Below are 8,966 nucleotides of genomic sequence, written 5' to 3' on the forward strand. Positions count from 1 at the left end.
ACTGTAAGGGAAATAGAGAAGTGAGGGGGGGGGGGGGGGGGGGGGCGCAAAGGAAGGGAAGAGGGGAAGGAAAGAGGGTCAATGGTTTGGGTCAATTAAAAAAATTTCCTTACGTGACCTCAATTTCCAAGGTGCAAGTTCTCACCAAACTTCTGTCTGGCAGATCAACGTGCTACTTCAGTATATCCCAACTACAGTTGCACCGGACTATTTTTACCAGAACTGTTCAGACAAGATTTTTAGTTGTACCTCTTATTATGGATAAAAATAAAGAAGTGAAAACATTTGTAAACCCAAAAACGCATCAAGAACTGTGCTCGTTCAGTGTCTGAGCACCTTACAAGCCACACGCCAGGGCCATGTCAAATTAGCACGCACTGAAGCTGTTCAGGAAAGGAGCTGCATCCCCATTTCCTTTCCTAGTGACAGTCTAATACCTGAACCTTTCCCCAGACTTCATGGAGGATCCAAGATCAATCCATTAGCATGGATCTCAATGTCTAAAGACATGTCTGCACATGGAAGATTGCCAAGATGTTTTCTTTCTTAAATTATGCAAAGCAAGCAGGAATGAAAGCAGTCACGAAGCCCACCTAGAATAATCCAGGAGCGCACACAGCTGTTTAGATGACAAGAGATGCTCACACAAGGTGCACTTTATTAAAGCTATTTAAATAAAACAGCGACTTTCATTGAAAGCAGAAGCATTTAAGAAGTTTGTTTCTGTATCACTCGTTTTAAAAGCCAAGACCACTATGTAAAATGGCTGTTTGCTGCTAGTTATTGGAGGGGGAGAAAACCCATGCTTTTAAAGCGCATAGATGCAATCAATAAAACTACCTCTTCGAGACGGTACCACTGAGCAGCACAAGAAGCCGAAATCTATACAAAGGAAAAAAGCCAAAAAGGTTATAAAATAAAAGATTGGGATTTGAAGCTCCAACCCTTTATAGAAAAATCAGGAGACTTTTTTGGGGGGAGGGGTTGCTGGAAAAGTGACAAGACAGAGCCTCATCAAAAGCAAATCCAATTTCTGCAACATAAAGAAAAAGAACATCTATCAAACAGCGCAAACAAAAAGCAATTCCGAGTTAACAAGGCACCTGTGCCCCTTCCTGCGTTCATTTGCAATGAAATTCTTCTGCAGCCCTAGAAAGTGAGAGAGAAAATATTTCCCTTTCTTTTGGTGAGAACCTATTAGAGAAACACTCCAGGGGTCCGGCCTGAACCGAAGTCAAAACCAACACTCTTAATCATAGCGGTTAGAGATGGAAAAGGCCTGTTAGATCATTCAGTCTATGCCCTGTCAGGGCAGGATACAGTCCTCCAACAGACGATACGCATTTCAAAACACTTGATCTTGACTGGAAGGCTAAGAGGTAACACTTTGAGGTTTTCAGCATCAATACACCTATTCCAGTCATTCATGTTCAGATTAACTCAAACCCACCAACACGGCTGCTGTAGGACTTGTGGGTTTGATACATGAATTGAGATTTGATATCTCGTTAAGCAGAAGCTACCCAGTCTCACTGCTACCATCTGCTAGCAGTCAGCACAATTAAGTCATGCAGGAATGACTCTGCTGCCCTGGATCAGTGCATCTCCTACCCTCTCTTTCACTTGTTCATGAGGGTATGGGGCAGGGTGTTTCTGAAAAGACACCAAAAGCTTGTTGCCACATCAAGTTTAGCGAGCTTACTACTGCTTACTGGAGAATGGCCCAGAATGAAGCACCCAAAACATCTCCCCATAGTCATTTTGTGCATGTGCCTTTTGGCGCATTATAGGAGTTGCAAGGCCCCGATCTAACCAACTCAGACTGCAAAGATCACTGCTCTTATCATAGATTCACAGAAGTTTAGGGCTGGAAGGGACCTTGCATCGGGTCCAGTCCCCCTACTCCACATTGTGCAGCTAGTGGAAACAAGGCTCAGAGAGGTGAAAGGTCACACTGCAGGCCTATGGGAGAACTGCGAACAAATCCAAGTCTAACACCTTGGTCTGTGGGTCCCGTCTTCTAGGCCTCATTGCCTCTCTGCATGCTTAGACGCTATAGCAAGCTGTGTTTTATAAGTACTTTGCATGGACAAGCAGAGCTGAGCTCAAACAGGACAACATCTAAAAATAGAAGGAAAGACAGGAAACACTTTGATTCCACTCCCACCCAAAGATGGCTGGGAAGGGATGGTGGAGTAAAATTAAAAAAATAAATAGAAAAAGAAGGTTTTCAAGAGTCTCTCCCTATCATTGCAATGGTTATGAGGGAGTTTGGTGGCAGCGTTAGCTGCTGAGTGCTGTGAACTTACTGGGATGCATTTGGTAGCTGTTTTGGTTGGAGACAAAAAGAAACGCAAAAATCTAGAACTCTTGGTTCAGAGATGATACCTTTTATTAGACCAACTAAGAAATCGCTGCCCCCACCACAAAAAATCTTTTTCTGCAAGCTTTCGGGCTTAAACACCCATCATCAGGCTCAGGGAAAATTAAAGATGGTAAAAAGTCCCCATAGGTAGGAAATAAACTTCATTTTTGCACGGAGGAAAGCTGGAGATGGAAATCTGTCCCTCTGGGTCTGACACAAGAATTATGCAGTTAGCGTTGACATTCGTTACCTCTGCAATCCCAAAGAGAAAGACTTTATGGCAACTAGATGTTTAGGCCTTATTCAAAGCCAACAGAAGTCAGTGGGAGCCTTTCCATGGATGCCAACTGGGGGCGGGTCATCAGATCAACCCCCCCCACAAAGACAGGTGTCCTTTGGATACCCAGCAGTGTTTTAGCTTTGTTCCTGGTCACTAGTTCAGGGGCTGTGTGCCTGAAGACCCTGGTCACAGTACAGACAAGAAACCTCAACATGACGTGCTGATTGACAACTTGGTATTCCCCCACCCCAGTGCTACAAACCCTTCCCAGCTACACTATGGCTTTAGCTGGCAAGGTTTCATGAATAACTAGCTTGGCCAACTAATGTCCTGGGTAAGCTGGCGTGCCGAATTCTAAATTAGACAAAGCATTTGTTTCTGGCTCTGGCCATCCTCAGGACTGCAGCTGTTAAAGTCATATTGCACTGAAACGGGGAAATCGAATCTTAAATCAGAACTACGCAAATCCAGGGACCCGATGCTTCATGACTTGCCAGGCAAATACAAGGTTTATGCATAGGATGTTGTGAGCAGCAAGGGAAGGATGAATAAGACAGCCTTTCTGACTGAAGGGGACAGTGGGAATGCTGACAGCAAGAGGCATGAGCAAAATAACAGGACACTAGGAATCCCTCCTGCCCCTTGTGATCAAGTGATCTGCCATTACCCCAGCCTCAGTTTCTCCAGGTGTAAAGTAAGAACAGCACCAAACAGGCAACAGAGTGGGTGATCACATTGTTTGTGAAGGAGGATTAAAATGCTTTGAAGAAGGCTCTGGAGGTGGGAAAGGTACAGTTAGATCCCAGGAAGCATCAGCAAGCCAGTGGAGCCAAAACAACAAACATGAATAGCTATTTTACAATAAAGGCTAGAGGTAAAAATGTCAGAGCACTGTTTTAACAAGAAAGCTAGTGAACCAGGAAAGTGCTCATTCCTACTGATTTCCCCAATGCTTCAGAGCAAAAACATTTGTGGGAAATGATATAAGGATCTCTTACAGATCTCTGCTCCAAGATGGTAGCAGGCTTCAATATTAGTTAGAGTATGGCTCTTCTGAACGAGAGAGCTGTCGGACAGGGCCACCCTTTCTGAGTTGTTACCAGGGTGTGGAAAGGCCCATGAAAACATGACAGGAAATGGCTTAGGAACAGTGATATTCGAAAGTAGCACCCATTTTGGTGCAGCTATTTTGGGCAAGATTCTGCCATCTGAAAAGCAATCTTTTTAAGATTTAGTGTAAGCTTCCAGATTTCACAGTGCTTTACGTTACTATAGCTCTTTCACAGAAGGCTCTCAAAAGGCTTTACAAACATGAAATGGGGCTCAAAGCCACAGTCAGCAATCTTCATTCAGACAACACCAATGGTAGCTTTCTGATGGTTTTGTTGAGTTGCAAAGTTATGCTCATTAATGTTTTAAACGTAACTTTTCAGCAATTACGAGATCATTAGGGGGACAGGAATCTCCATTACAAAAATGCTTAGTGCTTACAGTTTTCCATCTCCAGAATTCCTGACAAACATTAACCAGCCCTCACAGCAGCCCAGGGAAACAGCACGCAAATATTCTCTACTCCAAAGGAGAATCAAAGCTGAGCTGCTAACGAACTAGTCGAGAGCCCAGAGAGGCTGGGATCAAAACTCTGGCTATTATATGTTCAGTCACATTTTACTCCTCATTTATCAGTTTCCAGCAGAGCAGATTTTAAGCTGTGTGTAGGTGCCATTACAGCACCCGAGTGCTCTGGCTTTTGAACAAGGGAGACAGCAGGGAGGCTAAAGCACCATGAATCTATTTAATCATAATCAGAAGAGCCACTGACAAAGTAAAATCATAGAAAAATTGTACCTTGAGCAGGGTCTGGACTAGATGACCATGCGAGTTCTCTTCCACCCCTACTTTCCTAGAATCCTAAAAGCTGTGCTAGGAGGGATGTCAGGAGGCCATATCTAGTCCAACTGCCTGGTCAGGGCAGGACCATCCTGGTCTAGGGTGGTTTAGGCAAGTGCTTGTCTAACTTATTCTTAAAAACTTTGCAAACAACCCTCATGCACAGAAGTGACCAGCAAAGATCTAGGGCAACTTGCATCTCATTGTGTTTACTAGTTATCAGTTCATCAGGATTTGTGAAGGCAGAAACAGATAACCCCAAGGCTGACCTTGTATATTTGCTAGAAAGAAACCACACAGACCACAAGGGCTGTATGACTTAGTCAGGAGTCGGGCACCTTTTGCCCCATGGGCCATAAGTTGCTGACCCTTCTTTAGTCCACTTCTAAGGGGCAAGGGAAGTACATTCCTTGGCCTCTTTTACTGAAACCAAGGGAGGCCATGGTCTCTCTGGCAAGATATTTGCCTAATGGAACCTGGGCAGAGACCACCCACCAGACAAAAAAGCAATAGCAATTTTTAGTCTCCTTTAACCTGGGTCATAATTAAGCTAGCCACCAAAAAAAGCTTTATATTTATAGCCCAGCATCTCCCATGGGCACCCACTGAAGGACTAGCTGGGGAAGCCCAGAAGATGAATAACCTGGGTGGCTCAAACACAAGGGAGACTTGGAAGAAGCCAAGATACTTTACTTTCCAGAAGGAAACTCAGTTAAAATTCAAGAAATTATGCCACCACTTATTACTGAACCTCTTAACGCATAATACATTTTCACTCTTTTTTTCTAGTTTGCCTTCTAGAGAAGAGGCAAACTTTTCACCTTGACAGATATTTTGCTTAGAAAAGCAAAACACACTACCTGGTTCCAACTCCAATCTCTCCTCTCAATCTTAAAGGAGGGCAGTGGGCTCAATTCCAAGATGTGACTCTAAATGTTATCATATTTCCCACCACTGCTGCTGTTAGTGGTAGCAACAGGCTACTAGTTTAGATCAGAAAATAGGGGCTATTTTGCCATATCATTGCCTCCACAGACAGCATCCCTAAAATCATTTTACATTTCCAAGTTGATCATGAGAAGAAAAGGAGTGCTGGAGACATTTTATAATTAAAGCTGAGGGCATCAAATGACTCCTGGAGTCCTATTTTAAGCCAGTAGGTGACAACCCATTCAGAGATTTCTATTTAAAAATCACCTAATCTGGTCATCTTTGTCTATGTGATCTCAAGAAATGAACATGCACTCTCTATCGCCTTTGGTATCAGTGAGGGTTAACTCCCCCAAAAGCCTTCGGTTATCCCTCTTTGTTGGGATCATCATTCAGGAACCCATAGCATTTTCCTTATGAGTTGGAAGAACAATCTCAGCTCCAGACCTGACCTACTGATTTTGAAAGGGATATTTGTTTGCTTGCAGCCTTCACTCAGGGCTACAAGAAGACAGCTAGAAGTGTGAGGATGGAAGGGTGGTCACTGCACCGAACACACAAGGAACCAAACAGCCCAAGTCTCAGATTGGTATTTCTGGCACTTGCTGTCCCACTTCAAAGTGAAAGCGAGCAAACATTAAATCCTCCTGGGTGTTTCCTCGCACACTTACACAAACAAGGAAGCACTGTTCCAACTCATGCAAAGAGGGTGGAGGCAAGGATGCCTGGCTTGGCTGAAGGGAGGGAAGGGTGGGAGTTCCAAACCATACACGCCCCTTTCTCTACACTAAAACAAGCCAGGAATTGAGCAATATCCCTGGGGGTGAATAGCATCGTGCCACTCAGGTGTGAGCAGTGCCCTAGCAAGCCCTGCCCAGGCTGGAGATGGCTTCAAAGTTCACTGAGAAAGGCATGTGTACCCTGCACTCCAGGATCTCCATGGAACAGCTAACAAGGCCTTTCAGCATGCTGTTCCTGGCCCCCTTGGGAGTAGGCCGATGCTGCCCCGAAGTGCTTGGGGGGTTCATTGCGGACACCTCAAGTCCCTTCAGCTGATATAGGTAGCTGATAAGTCCGAACCAGAGTCTGGATCTTCAAACGGCAGGATGATGAGCTCAGGAGATGAGGGACTTGCTATGCGAAACAGAGGAACAGCTCACAGTCTAAACTGGTATTTACTAATTTGGTCATGGCCCCACAGTCTGACTGAAGGAAAAGAAAAGCTTATATTGGCAAGAGAATTGAAAGCTTCTTGTAAGCAGGACTGAGGTATTAGTGACCACAGATCCTGTGTCTGTCTGTCTGTGCTAGACGCTGTGGTAAGGCTGCAGCTTGAGTGCAACTGTCTGAGGGCTGAATTACTTGGCACTTCTTAAAACAGCTCTGGATGATACAGCACAAAGGTGTCAGGATCCTGTCTATAATACAGCTTCTAGCACTGCTCTGGGATGAGAGATTTCCCAAAGGAGTCGAGAGCAAATAGTAATTGGGGTAGGAGCAAGAGTAGAAAGATGGGAGGTTTACACCCTGGCAGTTAGATACACAAATTAATTGTTGTATTTCCTGCTTGTCACAATGGAACAGTGTCTCTAGTATGAATCATTACTCAAAACTCTGTAGAAACTTACCTTTAGCATCAATCTTCCCTGGAAAGTCAATAATGGCAACATTTGGGGGGGGGAGGGGGGAGCTTTTTCTGCTTATGTGTTTTCTTTCAGACAAGGATCCTGAAACCCTTTAAACATTAAGACCCTTTCAAAGCAGATGAGCAAACAAAGCACAGTGATCTGACCAAGTTCACAAAGGAAGCCCGCGGCAGAGCCAGAAAGAGAACCCAGGCATCCTGAGTGTCCCCACTTCCAGTCTTGTGTTCTCCCTACTGGGACACAGTGCCTTTACATTAATTCATTAAGTTTAAACACTCAACACTGCCTGATGTTGCTCCCTAAAAAAACAGAAAATCCAATACTTCAGTGTTTCTTCCAACTAACCACTATGTGATCCCTCCTCACGAATTCCTCTGCCCCGATTACAGCAACATCTTTGTTTTCATGACCCAAGCCCTCAACTGCAGGTAAGGCAGACAAATAGGAATCCTGTGAACAGGACTATCAGAACTGGGGCTCGAAATGCTTAAAAAAAAAACAAAAAACTGTCCGACAGCAAAGGTTAAGGTACAGAACGTCCGCATCTCTGGAACAGCCGAAGTCAAGGTTCAATTGGACGGTTTCCTAGCGTTTCATTTCCTTACTACAAATTGAACAACTGGGGGAAACGCACACAACAATGGGAGGGTGGTTTTGGCAGACAGACACCCCTCCCCAATAATGGGAAGGTAGTTTTGGCATAGTATTAAGAGAGTTGGCCCTGTTTTTATTAAGAAGAGAGAAAATAACATATCTACATGGAGTCAGTGAGCAAGACTTAAGGTTTGTGAAGTGCCAGGAAGATCCCAGCTGGTGGGTTAAGCGTTAAGAATTGCCTGCTACGTGCCAAATGCCTGCCCCACTCCACCCTAAAAGTGGCTGCTACTACCCATCTTGGATTAGTGCTGGTCCCTCTGGGCAGACTGGCATTCAGGCCTTCTCCAAGCACTGTTTCTGTTTCAGCTGGAGTTAACAGAGGGGATACAGCCGCAGAGGCAAAAAAGTTACAGTGACCAAACCCTTCACTATCTTGTGCAGAAGGGAAGTTCTGGTTCTCGGATACAGATCCATTCAATTAAAAACAAGCCCCACACTTAATAACAATTTGTGTTCCCAGGCCCATGATTCCTGCAGCTCCCCAGAGCCCTTTGCACAGCTGCTCCTGCACAGTTTAACATCCTCCGGTCTTTGGAAAGACCAAGAAGCAGAGGGGGAACGTGCTTGCGGCCTGGGAGCACCCTGGCTAGCACCACGCCTGTAATTTCCCCTCTGGGAGGCAAGATTCACCCCCCTCCCCCGCAAATGTTTGCACCTACCAGCCTCCCACTGTGGAGAGGACAGCAGCAATCACCTGCCACAGCCCCCAGCTCAGAGAATATGGGAGTGGGAAGGGTCCTCAGGGGGTCACATCTAGTCCAACCCTCTGCTCCAACAGGACCAGCCCCAACTACATCACCCAGCCAAGGCTTTGTCTACTCTAAGCACCTCCAAGGATGGAGACTCCAGCACCTCTCCGGGAGCCTGTTCCAGTGCTTCACCGCCCTCCTGGTGAGGAAATCCTTCCCAACATCTAACCTCAGCTTCCTGTGCTGCAACTGCAGCCCCCTGCTCTGTCCAGCTCCAGCTCACAGGGAAAGACTCCCTCCATGCTGCAGGCCATGGGAGCCCCACCACTCCCCTTGCAGCCAGGCCTCCCTAGCCCCCGTGTGCGGGGGGAGCTGCCCCCACCTCCAGACCCCCTCCCCGAGGGGCTCACTCCCATGTACCCCCAGACGCAGCAGCCCCCCACCCCTCCCAATTAGGCCCCCCCAGGGTGAACACCCCACACAGGAGGCACCTAAGCTCTCTGCCCCCA

At 46.0% G+C, this 8,966-nt stretch overlaps 1 protein-coding gene across 1 annotated transcript in view; it reads right to left on the reverse strand.

The window, feature by feature from the left end:
* Nucleotides 1–893, reverse strand: part of PIP5K1A (phosphatidylinositol-4-phosphate 5-kinase type 1 alpha) — a 27,371-nt gene extending 26,478 nt beyond the window's left edge. Inside the window, exon 1 of the mRNA XM_025214468.1 lies at nucleotides 841–893. The gene's annotated coding sequence lies outside the window, so the exon portion shown is untranslated. The remainder of the gene's footprint in view (nucleotides 1–840) is intronic.
* Nucleotides 894–8,966: the final 8,073 nt, after the last annotated feature.

The sequence above is a fragment of the Alligator sinensis genome, unplaced genomic scaffold, assembly GCF_000455745.1.
Source record: "Alligator sinensis unplaced genomic scaffold, ASM45574v1 scaffold463_1, whole genome shotgun sequence".
Taxonomy (NCBI): domain Eukaryota; kingdom Metazoa; phylum Chordata; order Crocodylia; family Alligatoridae; genus Alligator; species Alligator sinensis.